Source organism: Hevea brasiliensis, chromosome 11, assembly GCF_030052815.1.
Source record: "Hevea brasiliensis isolate MT/VB/25A 57/8 chromosome 11, ASM3005281v1, whole genome shotgun sequence".
Lineage (NCBI taxonomy): Eukaryota > Viridiplantae > Streptophyta > Magnoliopsida > Malpighiales > Euphorbiaceae > Hevea > Hevea brasiliensis.
This window is the reverse complement of record NC_079503.1, coordinates 53,774,430-53,790,858: the sequence shown is the minus strand read 5'-3', so window position 1 is coordinate 53,790,858 and position 16,429 is coordinate 53,774,430. Positions and strand designations below refer to the sequence as shown.

The 16,429-nt window shown below is 34.7% G+C and overlaps 1 pseudogene; it reads left to right on the top strand.

The window, feature by feature from the left end:
- LOC131170247 (protein DECREASED SIZE EXCLUSION LIMIT 1-like) overlaps positions 1–16,429 on the top strand; it is an 87,899-nt pseudogene that overhangs the window by 70,990 nt on the left and 480 nt on the right.

Sequence of the window (16,429 nt, the reverse complement as noted above, 5' to 3'; positions counted from 1 at the left end):
TAATTTTTGGAATTTATTTGTTTTGTAGGTTAAATTTGGAGAAATTTGATGTATTTTGATCAGAGTAGCCATTTGGAGGAGATTAGAGTTGAATTGTAAAAATTTTTGAAGTTGAGTAAAAAAATGGCCGAGAGTTACACAACCTGCAGCATAACCGATTTAGCTTATGTCGCAGGTTGTGTCGAGCATCAGATATTCAGGCAGATTGTTGCACAACCTGCGGCACAACCGATTTAGCTTATATCGCAGGTTGTGTCGATCGTCAGATATTCAGGCAGATTGTTACACAACCCGCGACACAACCCGCGACACAACCGATTCAGCTTATGTCATTTTTACTGGAAATGGCTGACGTGGCATTTCTGTTACTCTGATTTTTTACCTCACCTTCTCTGGAATCTTCCACCTTTTTACCCATTATAGGGCAATCCCCTCACCTATATAAAGTCTCCTTTATCATTTTCTTTCCATAAGGAGGAAGGGAGGCAATTTTGGCAAGAAAAGAAAGAGAGAAAGGGGGAGCACATTTTCCAGCAGCTGCAGAACCCATTTTCTGTCCATTTTCCAGCAGCTGCAGAACCCATTTTCTGCACTTTCCAGTAGCAGCTTCTTCTGCATTTTTCTGGGTGTTTCTATTCCTTAACTTAGATTTCCATTATTTCTTCATTTATACATTTGGGTTTGTCTTGAAACTATGGTTTGTGAGTAGTTATTTGAGATTCTAGAGATGGGTTTGTAAATATTGCTTTGTATTGTGGTTTTGAACTGATTTAGTCATTTAAATAAGGTTTGTTACATTTTGATTTATTGCTTGTGAGCTTGTTGCCTTGCTTGATGAATGGGCCCTCATTAAGTTAAGCTTTAATCCTTAATAGATGGACTGAAAAGTGAATATTAGGAATAGATAATCTTGCAATAAACTTAGTTTTCTTGGTGTTAGAGATAAGCTAAGAGAATTAAGGGGACTTTCCAAAATCAATTAGAGCATTAATTGGGTTTTTGTTAGGTTTGAAATACCGTGAAAGCAGGGTTTGATTTAATGAAAACCAACTTTGAGATGCTTGAAAAAGGTTTCAAAAATTTAAGAATTGATTTCCCTCAAAATTACAATTCTCATGTGTTTGGCTAAATTAGGGATAAACCACATGCAAACAATATTGAAAATCCAATCTCTAGAATCACTTTAATTTTTATTGAATTTAGATTTAATTCCTCCAAATTTCATAAATAGCAAATTTCAATTTAAATCTTGATAATCTAGTTTAATTAATTTAGTTAATTGTTTGATTTAGTTTAAATTCCTCAAATACAAATTTTAATTTCAAATTTTATTTTTAATATCTTTAAATTTTATCATTCTAATTAGCTTATCCTTTTATTTCTAATTTAAGCACAATTCCCTGTGGGATCGATATCATTTTTTTAAAACTATACCACTGTGACCCGTGCACTTGCGGATTACACACATCATCTACCTCTCACCCAAAGGAAGCATGATGCAGTGTGGGTGATAGTGGATAGATTGACAAAGTCAACATATTTTCTGCCAGTTAGGACTGACTACTCATTGGAGAAGCTAGCAGAATTGTATATCAGTGAGATAGTTAGACTACATGGAATCCCACTTTCCATCATATCTGACCGAGACCCAAGGTTTACATCGAGATTCTGGAAAAAGTTACAAGAAGCCTTGGACACACAACTACGCTTTAGCACGGCTTTTCATCCCCAGACGGATGGACAGTCATAACGAATAATCCAGATCCTGGAGGATATGCTAAGGAGTTGTGTCATTGAGTTTGAGGGGAGTTGGGATAGATACCTCCCACTGGCAGAATTCGCATACAATAATAGCTACCAAGCTAGCATCCAAATGGCCCCGTATGAAGCACTGTATGGGAGGAAATGTAGAACCCCAGTGTGTTAGACTGAATTAGGTGAAGATAAGCTGGTAGGGCCAGACCTGGTGAAACAGACTGAGGAAAAAGTGAAGATAATCAAAGCTAACCTAAAGATTGCCTCAGATAGACAGAAGTCTTATGCTGACCTGAAGAGAAAAGAGATAGAGTATGCAGTTGGCGATAAAGTGTTTCTCAAAGTCTCACCGTGGAAGAAAGTACTGAGGTTTGGGAGAAAGGGTAAGTTAAGCCCTAGGTTCATTGGCCCATATGAAGTCATTGAACGTGTGGGACCAGTGGCCTATAGGCTAGCTTTACCACCAGAACTGGATAAAATTCACAATGTGTTCCATGTTTCTATGCTGAGAAGATATCGCTCAGACCCTTCACATGTCATTTCCATGGAAGAGATTGAAATCCAACTGGACTTGACATATACAGAGGAACCTATACAAATCCTAGCTCGGGAAGTGAAGGAATTGAGAAATAAACAAATTTCACTGGTGAAAGTGCTTTGGAGGCACCATAACACTGAAGAGGCAACTTGGGAAAGTGAAGAGATAATGAGACAACAGTTCCCTCAACTGTTTGTATCAGGTAAATTTCGAGGACGAAATTTTTATTAAAGGGGAAGAGTTGTAACATCCTCATTTTAGCTAGTCCGTACAGTATACTGTTCCGGTGATCAGTGTCGGTCCGGACAGCTAGAACGTTCGAAAAAATATTTAAACTAAAGTGAGGAACCAAAAATTAACTAAAATAATTAATAAAAAAAAATAATTAAAAAAAATTTAGAAAAAATTATAAAATAATTCTTAGGACCTCAGAGAAGGGTCATTGAGGTTCTTATGACATTAGAATGCCAAGAAAATACTTAGAAAAATTTTTCAATCGGTAAAGACAATTTTGGCCCGTTAAGCCAAACGGAGGGCATTTTGGTCATTTCGTTTTCAGAGATGATTTTTGGGCCAACTTGTCCAGTTAAATAAATAATTTATATAACATAAAATATGATTAAATGTTGTTAAAAATTTAATTGAAATTAATTGGACAAGAAAAGGATGGAAAAATGAAAGAAATTGAAATTATGACATCATAAGGATGTCATTAAAAGTCTCCAACCCAATCAAGTGCTGACACATGTCACCAAGGTATTTAAAAAGACTTAAGTGGCAAAAAAAGAAAGAAAAAGAAGCCCAAAAATTCGTGAGGCTCCTCTCTTCTTCTTCTTCATGCCACCCCCTTTGCCCTCCATAACCAAAGCTTTACCAAGCTTGATTTCTTGGGTTTCTATCCATTAAAACCTAAATTTCCCAACACAAAAAATTGTTCTAGCATCTTGGAGATTCTTTTAGGAGCAAAAGGAAAAGGAAAGGAAGAACTTTAGCAAATTGGAAAGCTCACTCCTTTAAGGTTAGTGACCTAACCATGAAATTTTCTTTAAATTCATGTTAAGAACTTTGAATATGTGTAAATTGCAAAGAAAAAAAATTGTTGAATACCATTTGGATGGAAACCCTAGATTTTTGGTAGCCATGGTTAGGGTTTGATTGTGTTGAGTTTAATAAAATTAAAAGACTATCATGGCTGCCCATAACATGTATTTACTAAATGGATTGATGAAATGAAGTGAAAATGCATTTGGGGTAATGTTTGAGATGTTAGGGTTAGGGTTTGGGGTGGAAAATGGGACTTGAGCATGTAATGATGAAAGTGAGTTTTAATGGTCAATTAGTGACCATTTGGTTATGTGTAAATAAGAAATGAGGTGGTTTGATTAGTGGGAATTGCAGTCGGTGTGGCTGCCCATGGTGACCTACAGAATTAGATATGAGTCCAGCAGGTTTGGGCAGCCATATCTTGAATTTTATGGGTTCAATTGGTGCAAGGCCAATTGGACATGAAACTAGACACATAATGGCACAACTTTGGTGAAGAAACCATGCCCATAAAACCAAACCAAGTGGATCAAAAGCTTACTTAAATCCGGGTGACCTGCAGGCTGTTTCTGCAGAATGACCAAATGAACAGTGATTGTTCATTTGGCCATAACTCAATGTAGAAAGGTCCAATTGACCTTAAATTTTTCCAGCAAAAAGCTGAGATATAGACCAACAACTTTTATGAAGAAACCTACCCCAAATTATGACCAGAACCTATCCAACAAGTGAGTTGCAGTCGGTGACCTGCAGTCTGATTCTACAGAATAACCAAATGAATAGTAATTGTTCATTTAGCCATAACTCAATGTAGAAAGGTCCAATTGACCTCAAATTTTACCAAAAACAAGATAATATATCGACCAACAACTTTCATGAAGAAACCTACCCCAAATTATGACCAAAACCTATCCAACAAGGGAGTTGAAGTCACTATTTACTGCACTATAGATATGGTCAGTCCAGAAAAATTCCAATCCGGCCAGTTGTGGTTTTTGGACCATACCTTGAGCTAAAAAACTCCAAATAGAGTGATTCAAAAAAGGAAATTCAATTAGAAAAAATAAGGAACAACTTTCATGTTGATCATTTTACCAAATTCCAGCAGCAAAAATGACTAATGAAACAGTAAAGATGAGGCATGAAAACTGAAAATTCTGCTTACTTAACATTAAGCTTAGAAATAGTATTGGCAACCAATACCAACAAAATTTGAATGGAAAATGTGGTATGTTGGGAGTATTAAAACTAATGTACCTATTGTCTATGCAAAAGTCAACATTTTGGTTGACTAATGAAGTGAATAGTAACACCAAAACTTAAAATTCAAAAATTGTAAAACTTAAAAGTGTAAAATGCCCTAGTATACCTAACAAGATTGGTTTGGATAGCTTGGCATGCCAATAGGGTTCTGTTAGCAGTACTGCATATGGCTTCATGCCATTCTGCGTTTCATGGCTTTCCCATGCCATTCTGTGAAATAGTAGCCTTTGGCAATGTTATTTGAGTTGATATGCTTGGGTTTTGACCCTGATAATTATTACAGCTTATTAGCTGTTCTACTGCACACCGGGAGACACAATGTGACCGATGGTGTGATGGTCCGAGGTACTTAGTACCTAGTACCAGTTTACCCGTTTATCCAGTCCAGTCAACTAGTATGGGTTACTCGGGCAATGATAATAAACCGTATCAAATTTTAAGTGAATAATACTACAAACAATACCAGAAATTAAGTCTACCCAAAAATGAAATCATACACTCTGCATAATTATTTTATTCTATTTTATTTTATTTTATTTTATTTTATATTGTCACCACTAAGGAGAATTGCTTAGCGCGTCGCTTTTGCCACGCGCAGGTACTGGAGACCTAGCTGGGGAGCCCAGCAGACATCAGACGGGGAGAGTCTTCAGAGCTGTATCAGGATTCCAGAGTCACCTTACATCTGCACTGCATATGGTAGGACATTAGGACTATATGTGGCCCTTTTGTATTTTGCATTTTGTATTAGTTTGGATTGTCATTATAAACTCCAGTAATTATGTATTAATGTAAATATATGAAATTTCATATTATTGAGATTTTCTGCATTATGTATGTTGATAAATGAAATGTTGAGAATTATTTATGAATATGCTTCAAGTGATGAAGTGAACAGAAAAGTTTTGAAAATAATATCGTGATTGAGATTGAGATTTTGAGATTGACTTGAATATATATAATAGAGTTTGGATTTGGAAATTATTTTGGAAGTGTTTTTAAACAGGTTCAGAAGAACTGTTTTTCCAATTTACAGCCTGCATTCTGCCGGATTTTCTATAAAATTTATGGATAAATTCAGATTTATCAAAATTGAAAATAAATGAATTATAAAGGGATAAATTGTAATAGAAACATAAATTGGTGCTCCGGCACACTGAGTGGCATAACTTGCTCGGCTACATTGTAGACAGGTAAGGGGTGTCACAATCAGAGCCGCTCGTGTGTCCTCTTAGGCGATGGTGGGGCAAACCTCAGCGAGGACGCTAAGTCCCGGAAGGGGGGGATAAAGGTCCCTTAGGCAAATCCCACATCGGCAAAGCACGAAGATGGTCTTGGGTTCAAGAAGTAATGATATATAAAATAGGGGAACTAATCACTAGAGACGCCTTTTGGTGGAATGGCTTGGAGAGTTGGAAGAACTCCAGGGTTAAGCGTGCTTGCTTGAGAGAAATCCTAGGATGGGTGACCTCTTGGGAAGTTCTCCATTCCACCAATGGGACAAAACCGTGAGGCTTGTGGCCAAAGCGGATAATTCCTCTAGTGATTGGAGCTCGATTGTTACATTTCTTCCATTAATCTTCAAACAAATTAATAGAAAAAACTTTGATTAAGCATCAAAGAAAAGATTGAAACAAGAAGAACAAGATTTGAGAGAAATTGGAAGTTTGGAAAAAAAAAAATCATCAAGTGAGGTAAGCTCTCTTTTATGCTTGATTTACCAAATATGCTTTAAATTAGGTTTAGGTGTGATGAAATAACATGAGAAATTGAAAGGAAAAATTTATGGAAATCTAAACTAGGGTTTTGGCCAACTTAGAGAAAATTAGGGTTTTGATGTATTTTAGTTCAATTGATGATAAATCTAAGTTAAATTGAAGTAGTATGCATGATTGGGAGTAGAAAGATTTCATGGGATTGCATAAATTGAATTATGGAAGATTAGGGTTCATGGGGAAATTGGGGTTTTGGTGCTAGAGAGTGAAATTAGTGTGCGTAGTGTTAAATTATAGTCATTTGAGGTTCCTTTATTTTGAATTGACATTGGGTTTATGAATGGAAGTAATGAAATGGTAGGATTGGGGAAAAGTGCAAACTAGAGATTTGGAAGATTGGGGGTTTTTGTGCTATGAGTGCTATGAATGTGTCAATGCTAAATTATAGTCATTTGGGGTGAATTAAATATGAATTGAGGTTAGCTAGTAGAAGTAATTGAAGAAATGAAAATTTAACCTTATGGCAGAATTTTGCACACTGAATTCAGTGTGTTTGGCAGCCCATAAATTGAACTACACAACTCCAATTAGTGTGAAACTAATTAGAAATGAAACTTAAGACATAGAGCTAGAATTTTTGTGAAGATACCCTACCCCGAAAATGACCTTAAGAGACCCGAAATGAGCCTTGAAACTGGAGATAAAATTCTAAAACCTGCAGAATTAGGCACGTGAATAGTAAAATTTGCATAGCCATAACTCTCTCTAGAAAACACCGATTTAGGCGATTCTTGAAACAATAGAAACCTAAAACATAGTCGAACATTTTATATGAAAGACTTAAGGCCAAATTATGGACTTAACCCAACCAAATTGCTAAGCAAAATTGAGTCACCAAATCCACCAAAATCCGAAAATTTGCAAATTGACCATCTGAACAGTAAACTTTGCGAGGCTATAACTCTCTCTAGAAAACTCTGATTTAAGTGATTCTTGAACCGATAGAAACTTAAACTTAGTGGAATATTTCGTATGAAGAACTTGAAGCCTAATTACGAACTTAACTCAATCAAATTGATAAAAAGTTGAGTTGATAAATCTGCCAGGGAAGTGAATAGTAATGTAAATAGTAAATTTTAAATAGCCATCACTCTCTATAGAAAGCTCTGATTTAGGTGATTCTTGAACCAATGGAAACCTAAAACATAGTAGAACATTTCATATGAAGAACTCAGAGCTAAATTATGAACTTAACCTAATCAAATTGTTAGCTAAATCTTAGTTACCAAAGCTGCCACAATCAGCCTCACGTGAATAGTAAAATTCATTTGACTATAACTTGGCTACACAACTCCAAATAAGGTGATTCAAAAAGGGAAATAAAGATGTGACCTAGAGGGACAATTTTCATGAAGGACACCTCACCAAATTATGATTGAAACTATGTAAAAATTAAGTTCAAAATTCAATGTACCAAGCTGCTAGAAAATCAAAACTCTTTAAAATTTGCAAAGCTAACTTGGGATGCATTAGACATTCATATAATGAGTTCTTGGCAGCAATTGAGATGAGTATTGAGGTATTCTATTTGTGTATTTTTAGTAGAGAAAGAAGTTGAGACGGATAAGGAGAAGTAAGTAAAGATAAAGGAGTTCATTTAAGGTTTGTGCACAACTAACCTTTTCTTATTTATTTTTTTTTTAAAAACTTGTAAATTATTTGGAATGTGTTTATATTGAATGAGGTTGATTTAAACAAGTTTACTTTGACTGAAATATGGTTTTCTCTTACATTTGAGAAATTTGGATGTTGCCACCTCTATATGGATATTATGATGATTTGAATGTGTTTATTGGTTTATAAATGTGATTGTTGAGTGAAAAACTTTTGAAAACTGTTTTGAAATCACAGTTAGCATGACAGTCCCTTTCGGAACTCCCTAGTACTAACGACTACTTGGGGTTGATAATGGATATTGATTATGTCTCTCATTAATAATGGTTAGTAGGGTAAGACTACATGAGTATTCATTAACTAGCTAGCCCTTCCCTCATTAACAATGGTTAGTGAGGTTGAGATTGCTTTGTCGTGGTGTACAACATGGCATTGATCGTAAAATTTTGTGTCATGGCCTGAGCTGTGTGTTGATGTTGGCAATATTAATGCTTTGTGAATTGTGATTTATGAAATGTGATTTCTCATTTGAAATGTTATTCTAATAAATGGGTCTTATGGACTTAGAACTATTGTGAAGTTTTCATACTTAAAAAAAAATGTGATTTATTATGCTTTGACAAGTTTTACTTAACTTTAAATTTAAAGTTATTAGTTGGGCACCACTGAGTGATATACTCAGCGATAACTTATTTATGCTATCGCAGGTAAGGGAAAGGAGAAGGCTGCCGAGTGAGAGACTTGGAAGCAGCATTTTGGTTTTGATTGTGGGTATATATCATAGGTATACCCCTGTAATTTCCTTTTGATGTATTTTGTACTTATATGTATGGATGTACGGATATTGAGTAGTTTGTATTTAAAAGCATTACATTGCTATCACATTTTGAGTTTGTAACTATTTGTATTTTATTTTGAGACTTATGGAAATGTAACTTTTGCAATATTTAGTCTATCATTATTTCCAATGAATGTTTACATGGAATTTTAACTATTCCCATGCAGTTTTTTGCAAAAGAATTGATAAGATCAAAAGTTATGAATTGTTTAAAATACCTTGTAGCATAATTAATGGGTTATCGATAGGTGTACTTCGGTAATTCATTAGGTATGCTATGGGAACATGTCATGCCTTACAAGGGAATACGTGTGACATATTTTAGTGGTATTAGAGCCACATTTTCATACAAGTTTTGAAATTGCTTAGTTGAAATATTTTGATAAGTACAACTGCTCAGTTGTCATTAATTGATATATATAGTGCATTAGATCATAAATATGGACTAACGGAGGGAAATCTCTTTGTGTTGGTTGTCCAGGGAGTAGAATTCTTTATGATTCAGTATGGAAGTGGGGTATCACACAGTAGAGCAATCAGTAGCAAGTAAGGTACAGGGGGAGGCCCCAACTCCTCAGAATGCCAATGGATCAGCTGCACCCATCCCACCCATGTAGTTTCCTGCTCAGTTCACTCAGCAGATGGCTACACTATTTTAGTAAATGGTTGGGTCCAAGCTCCTATTCAAGCACCTCTAGTGCAACCACCATCCCCAGCCATATAGTATAAAAAGTTAATGAAGTATGGGGCAATAAAGTTCAAGGGTACAGTGGACCCATTGGAAGCAGAATAATGGCTTGAGAGAATAGATAGATTATTTAAGAAATTACACTGCACAGATGATCTGAAGTTCGAATACTTTATTTCTTTATTGCAAGGGGATGCTTATGAATGGTGGAAGACCATTCTCCACAGCATGGTAAAGCCTCCAGTTCTGACTTGGGAAGATTTTCTGAGGGAGTTTAGACAGAAGTATGTCCCTGATACCTATGTGGATATGAAGCTACAAGAGTTTCTAAGTCTGAAGCAGGATGATAGGACTGTGGCAGAGTATGAGAGGGAGTTCTCTCGCCTGAGACACTATGCTGGGAGTTTACTCACCACTAGTAGAGACAGATGCAAACACTTTGAAGCTAGATTGAGGCCTAGCTTATGAATGTTAGTGGTTGGAGCCCGACCATTACAAGAATCATAGAGGGGAAGGAAACTGAATATGAGGTGAAAGAGAATGGGTGTTTGCACTACAAGGGAAGAGTATGTGTACCAGAAGATGGGGAATTGAAGATAAATATTTTGAAAGAGGCACATAATAGTGTTTATGGGAATTGAAGACAAATATTCTAAAAGAGGCACACAATAGTGTTTATGCTATGCATCCAGGGAGTACTAAAATGTATCATAACTTGAAGCCTCATTACTAGTGGCCTGGTATGAAGAAGGATATTACTGACTGTGTGACTAGATGCTTGACACACCAGCAAGTCAAGGCAAAACATCAAGTTCCATCAAGTTTATTCAGCCTATAAGCTTACCTGAATAGAAATGGGATTGGGTCACCATGGATTTTGTTAGTGGTCTACCTTTCACCCAGAAGAAACATGATACAGTATGGGTGATAGAAGATAGATCAACCAAGTAATTATATTTTCTACCAGTTAGAATTGACTATCCACTAGAGAAGCTAGGAGAATTGTACATCAGTGAGATAGTTAGATTACATGGAATCCCAATTTCCATTATATCTGATAGAGACCCGAGGTTCACATCTAGATTTTGGAAAAAGTTGCAAGAAGCCTTAGGCACACAACTCTATTTTAGCACGGCTTTTCATCCTCAGATGGATGGACAGTCGGAACGAGTGATTCAGGTAAACTTTAAAACTCATTGAATTATTACAAATATTAAATTGAAATGATAGTAATAACATAAAGTATGTAATATGTGCTTAAGGATATGCTAAGGAGTTGTGTCATTGAGTTTGAGGGAAGTTGGGACAGATATCTCCTAGTGGCAGAATTTGCTTACAATAATAGCTACCAAAGTAGCATTCAAATGGCTCCTTATGAGGCACTGTATGGGAGGAAGTGCAGAACACCATTGTGTTGGACTGAACTGGGTGAAGATAAACTTGTGGGACCTGACCTGGTGAAACAGATTGAGGAAAAGGTGAAATTGATCAAAGCTAACTTGAAGGCTGCCTCAGACAAACAGAAGTCTTATGCTGACTTGAGGAGAAAAGATATAGAATATGCAGTTAGCTACAATGTTTTCTCAAAGTATCACCTTGGAAGAAAGTATTAAGGTTTGGGAAAAAGGGTAAGTTAAGACCTAGGTTCATAGGCCCATATAAAGTCATTGAGCGTGTGGGTCCAGTGGCCTATAGGCTAGCTTTACCACTAGAGCTGGACAAAATCCATAATGTGTTTCATGTGTCTATGCTGAGAAGATACCGATTAGACCCTGCACATGTCATGTCAATGGAAGAGATTGAAATACAACAGATTTGACATATGAAGAGGAACCAATAAGGATTAGGGCTCGGGAAGTGAAAGAATTGAGAAATAAGCATATTCCACTGGTGAAAGTGCTTTGGAGGCACCACAACACCGAAGAAGAAACTTGGGAAAGTGAAGAGACAATGAGGAAATAATTCCCTCAACTATTTTTATCAGGTAAATTTCAAGGATAAAATTTTTGTTGGAGGGGAAGAGCTATAACGCCCTCACTTTAGATAGTCTGTACATTCTACTGTTCCGGTGACTAATGTCTGTCCAGACAGCCAGAATGTCTAGAAGTATATTTAAACTAGAGTGAGGAGTTATAAATAATCTAAATAATGACAAGAAAAATTAAGAAATAATTTTAGAAAATGGAATGCAAGAGGTTAAATGAGCCAGAGCTAGGCGATAAGTAACCCTAACGTGAAGCGACTGTGAAGACAGTTAGCAACCCTAAACCCATTGGGAACCCTGTGAAATAATTTTTGAGACTCAAGTGAAGGATTATTGAGGTTTGGATGACAATAGATTGCTAAGAAAATACAAGAAAAATTATGTAAATCGGTACAGACAATTTTAGTTCAGTAAGCACAATGAAGGGCATTTTGGTCATTTTACCTTCAAAGATGATTTTTTACCAACTTATCAATTAAAGTAAGTGAGATTTATGTCATAAAATATAAATAAATATTGATAAAAATTTAAATGGAAATAGAAATGAGAAAAGAAAGAAAATAAAACAAATGAAATTTAAAAAGGTAATTATTACATAAGCATGATGAAAGATGATGTAATTAAAAATTTTCTAGCCAATCACCATTAGACAAGCCTAAGTATAAAAACCAAAAAAGGGAAATAATTACACAAAAAATCAACTTCTTCTTCCCTTTCTTCAAGTGGCCGAAACTCCATTGAAGGCCTCCGCCATTGATATTCCAAGCAAGCTTCAATTCCTACCTAATTCCACCATAAAATCCCTTCTCCCCTTCACAAAAATTTGACCTTGCACCTTGAGCAAGCATTAGGCAGCAAAAAGAAGTAGATAAAGGGAAGTTTAGCAAGCCCAGAAGTGACTACATTCAAGGTTAGGGCCAATGCTTACTCCTTTCTCTCTTTATTCATAGTTAGGACTTTTAATTGAGTTAGAATTTGTTGGATTTGAAACAAAATAAATAAGTTTAGGGCACCAAAAATTTTTGGTAGCCATGAGTAGGGAAGTGTGTGATGAGTTTTGAATTAAATTAAAGTTGTTTATCGGTTGCCTTTGATGAGAATATAAGGATTAGAATATTAATTTCTAGGTTTGGTGTTAAATTAAAACTTTAGGAGTTAGGGTTTGAGGCAAAATTAGGGTTTTGATAAATTGTTGATGGATTGGTATTCTAGTGGTCAATTAGTGACCATTTGATATGGTTTTTCCATAAAATGAAATTGGTTGTGGCATTGAATCATGAATGGGATGTGCTGCCCTTTTATTGGAAATTCTAGACTTTGAGTCCAGTGGGTTTGGGAAGCCATAAGTTGAATTGTGTAACTTCAATTGGTGTAAAGCTGATTGGAGGTAAAACTAGGGACATAATGCCACATTTTTCATGAAGAGACCCTACCCAGAAAACTAACCTAAGGAGACCTAAATTTGGCTTAAATCCTAGTAACCAAAATCTGGACCTCGAAAAATGACTATATGAATAGTGATTGTTCAAATAGCCATAACTTTGTGTAGAGAGGTCCAAATGACTTGATTCTTGAACGCATGGAAATCTTAGACATAGTAGAACAACTTTCATGAAGAATAGAAACCCAAATTCTGACCATAACCTAATCAAATTGCTAACTAAAATTAGCTCACCAAAACTGCCAGAACAAAAAATTGCCCAGAAATTCTGGACATTGACCAATCCGGCCAGTTATGGTAAAAATTTCATAACTTGAGCTGCAAAACTTGAAATAGAGTGATTCAAAAAGGGAATTAAAGTAGAGATATTAAGGAACAACTTTGATGAAGAAAGTTTAGCCAAATTCTCACTGTAGAATGATCCAGTGGAACAGTAATCATAGGTAATGAAATCTGAAATTTTAGAATTTCTTCTAGTAAGCCTTGAATTGCAATTAGCAAACAATGTGAACAAATTTAAATCCCAAAATGTGGTATTATAGTGTGTTTAGAACTTGCATACCTATTATTTATGAAATAGTCAAAATTTGCATGAATAGTAACATAATTAGTAACCACCACAACATCAAATGCTAAGAACTAAAATCCTAACTTTGCTAATATGCCCTTGTATGCCTAGTATAATTGGTTTGGATAGGTTGGCATGCCAATAGGGTACCGATTATAGTACTGCATATGGTTTCATGCCATTTCATGATTTATGGCTTTTAGTGCCATTTTGTGATATTATGGCTTTTAACCATTTTGATACTCTTGAGATACTCGGCTTTATGCCCGTTTGTTATTATGGCTTGTTAGCCATTCTGTTGCACACCTGGTAGTCACTATGTGATCGATGGTGTGACAGCCCGAGGTACTTATTACCCAGTGCTAGTTTACCCATTTATCTAGTGCAGTCAACTTGTGTAGGTTACTTGGGCAATTGAAAATAAGTTTTAAAAATTTACTACTAAATAATGAACATAAAAATCACTAAATTAAGGATGTTACAAATAATTACCAAAATTTTCGTCTGCATGAATTAATAGCATAATTTTTGCATTTTTAATTATTTTAGTTTATTTTTCTATTATATTGGCACCACTAAGCTTTATGCTTAACGTGCCACTTTTTTTCCATGCGTAGGTACTGGAGATTAGAACAAAGAGCTCAGTAGACCATAGACTGAGAGTAGAGATTTTATATCTACATCCGTGTCAGACCATGTCACCTCATCAGTGCAGTGTATTGTGGTAGGGCCCCCTAGGCCATGTTAGTTATTTTTGGTGTGTTGTAATATTGATTTTGTCTTATAAATTATGAACCTATGTAATTATTGTAAATTATGTAAATTAATGAAATTGAGTATTTTGTTTATGAATGAGAGCATCATTTTATTTATTATGTATGAATGAAATTTGTCAATTTGAAATAAATGAGATGAAATATTGGGATTATGAAAAATTTATGCTATTGAGATTATATTACTAAGATTTTAAATAGGTGGGAATCGTCAAAATTGTGAATAATTTAGGGAAAACTCCGTCAGTTTCTCCGGTAAATAAATTGACCCTAAATTAAAAAAAAGAATATATATATATATATATATATATATATATATATATATATATATATATATATATATAACGTGAATAATAGGAAATGTAATAAGATAAGTTAAGGCACTCTGACACCGAGTGTGACATGCCTTACTCGGCTACGCCGTAGACCGGTGAGGGGTGTCATATACCTAGTCATGAACATGAGGAGGATTTGGAAACTGTTGATGCAAATATTTTGTATGATAGAAAAGGAAGTCATAATAAAGATTCAATGGAGTGCTTTGGCACCTTTGAAGGTATGCTCAAATGTTATAGAGTAGGTGTTTAGGACTAATATTGACTCCTATTATGACTAGAATGGGATGCCATGAGAATGCCTATTTTCTCATTTATATTTATCTTGATAATAACAATTGCAATTTTGGCCTAAATTAGCAAAGTTTAATTTTGATTGACTAGACACTATTTAATGGCAAATAATGTTATCTTTTGGGAATTTTTTTCAATAATAAAGAGATTTTTTATGTCATTAATGGTTAAATTAAAAGGAAAATGCTACCAACCTAGTATGTGAAGCCTCCTGAATATGTACTTGTGCCAAATGCTTGCATTTGAATTCTATTTTCATGATAACCAACTGCTATATTATTCATTACATAAAAAGAATTGAAAAAAATTATTTTGTTGATAAATTTATTATTCAACCATATGGGAGAAAAGCTAGTCCTTGTATTTGGGAAAACTAAGAAAAATGAGCTATAGGGTGAGGGAGTGATTGTATGGTGCTTGCTATGATTTGAAATATCATTTAAGCCATCCTAGTCTAAACTTTAAAACGTTAATTTCTAGGTAATGATAGTTCAAATGTTTCTTTTGTTGGATGGAGTTGACTGTAGAACAATATTGTTCTTTGAAGACAAGAAGGTATATCATCAGGGTTGGATCAATTAAACTAAGAACTTTTTTCCTAGCTTAATTTAACTTCTAATGGAAAGAATTTTAATGTTGTACATGTCATTTCTATGTTTAAATTCTTATATAGAGACGTCTACCATTAAAAAATGAAACAATATTAGTATCTTTTCCTTGCAGTAATTGTTTTTCTTCACCTCTATGGTGGATTTTGTTATTACTTGTCTTTATTAATGCTAAGCATAAGCATTAACAAATTACTGCAATTTCAAAAGATTGTATTAATGGACCAAAGTTTTTTGCTATAGTAAGGAAGCAGCCTTCTAAGGTGAGCATGAATTTTTAGACTATATTGTTTGGTTAATAGTTTCTAGTATTTGGGTTGCTTGTTGTTCGTAATTTCTATTTATATGATATGAAAAGGTTGAGATATGGGATCTTAACACTACAGAAAGGATTTCTCAGTTACTTAAGAACTACTTCGGTGGCTCACCAAGTATTTCTACCAATAAAAAAGGTTTGTTTCTGACACTAAAAACTTTGAATAATGATAGAGGTGTTTAGGTATTAATATAATGCTCATCAACTAGACTATGCTATAGAACCACTAGTTTATGCTAGTCAGCATCTAAATTGGTAGATATTGGGTATCAATTAATCTATTGTTTCTAGAATCATTGATACTTTGAGAATAAATCTTTATTAGGATTATTCCTTTTACCATGTCATCCTAATGATCTCTCATCATTCTTTTCATCAGCATATGCTATAGATAGATAATTAATCAATTATCTTTTAAAATAAAAGTTTCATTATGTTATTGACAAACAGATTTTCTTATATTTGAATAGTTTTTTGTATTGTTGTCAAACATCATACCTAATACAATATCCTTGATCATAACCTTATATACATTTATTTGTACATTTTTTTATGTACATGTGATTGTGTTTATAGGATAAATGCTCATTTTAGA